Genomic DNA, 1,503 nt, shown 5'->3' with positions numbered 1-1,503 from the left:
CCACAGGAGGAGGAGGAGGGGTGACCATGGGAGGAGGAGGGGTGACCACAGGAGGAGGAGGCTACAAGAAGAGGTGACACCATGGGAATATTCTGCTCCTTCCATGGATGGTATTGGGAATCATGGTGACTCCACATACAGAAAGTTGGGTGTTGCAGGAAGGTCACTAATGTTGATTTATGATGTGCTGTGACATTTCTTGCACTTTTATTGCTTGGTGCCCTTTAAATTCTCCCGGGCTGCCCCTTAATGAAGAATCGAGGAATGTGTTAATCTGTAACTCTGGAAATAAATGATGAAGGCCGATAACACCGGATCGCTTTCCAGTCCCACACAATGCAGCTCTGTGACTTTGGCCCCGCTGGGCTCTCGTGTCATCCAACCCACCATAAAGTGCAAGCAGTTCCCTTGGAGGGAAACCAAACCCCCCCCCAATGTGTAGAAGAGATCCCGGAGGAGAAATGGCGGAAATGTTTAAAGGGGGCACTGGGTCTGTGATACCAATAGATGAAAAATGAGTATGATATGATGGGGAGCAGTGAATACGGCTGATGGTTTGTCCTGATTATTTCTGCAATATATTGATAATGTGCAATAGTCAGCTCAGATTTATTATTTATAACAATTTGCCGGCCAGGTGGGCTCTCCAGGTGGGCTCTCCAGGTGGGCTCTCCAGGTGTTTACCAGGCCGGGAGGGGGGATGGAAGTTTTGGGTTTGCCTAACATCCCATTTGGCAGAAGAGCTGACCATTCATTAGATTTATTCTCCAATATTAGCCAACTTGTACCAGCAAGAATTCTGTGTTGATATCACCAGCTGCAATCTGTCCAGACAACGGACTCATCCAGGGCCCCACTATGTGCGTTAGAGGGGCCACTCACAATAATCTGCCTTCATTTTTATATCACATTCACACAAATGGGCTTTTAGCTTTATAATATAGGTTGGGTGAGGCAATCAGGGGAATAAAACATTCATTCTGACCGGTGAAGGGTTCAATACTACACATAATGCCACAAATGGGCCAACTCCATTATTATTGGGAATAGGGGGGACGCCATAATACCGGACATGGGGGGAGACATCATAATAATGGCGATGGAAGGGAGAGGGGAACTCCATAGAAATGGGATTAGGTGGGCTTCATGTTATTGGGTATGGGGGGATTACATATATTAAAATGGAATAGGATCAAATGGGACGAGGAGACCATTCCAGAGAGTGGGGGCAGCTCTAGAAAAGTCTTGGAGTTGTGCGTGTGATGAGGTTATGAGTGAGGAAGTCATTAGAAGGTCATTGGAGGAGCGGAGAGAGCGGCAGGGGGAGTATTTATCTATCAGGGCAGAAAGGTAAGTGGGATAATAACTGCGGAGGGATTTGTGTATCAGGTAGGTAGGTGGGGGAAGGGCTGTGGAGGGATTTGTGTATCAGGTAGGTAGGTGGGGGAGGAGCTGTGGAGGGATTTGTGTATCAGGTAGGTAGGTGGGGGAGGAGCTGTGGAG

This window comes from Pyxicephalus adspersus, chromosome 9, assembly GCF_032062135.1.
Source record: "Pyxicephalus adspersus chromosome 9, UCB_Pads_2.0, whole genome shotgun sequence".
Classification (NCBI taxonomy): Eukaryota; Metazoa; Chordata; class Amphibia; order Anura; family Pyxicephalidae; genus Pyxicephalus; species Pyxicephalus adspersus.
The sequence above is the reverse complement of the archived record's forward strand: the minus strand, read 5'-3'. Positions refer to the sequence as shown.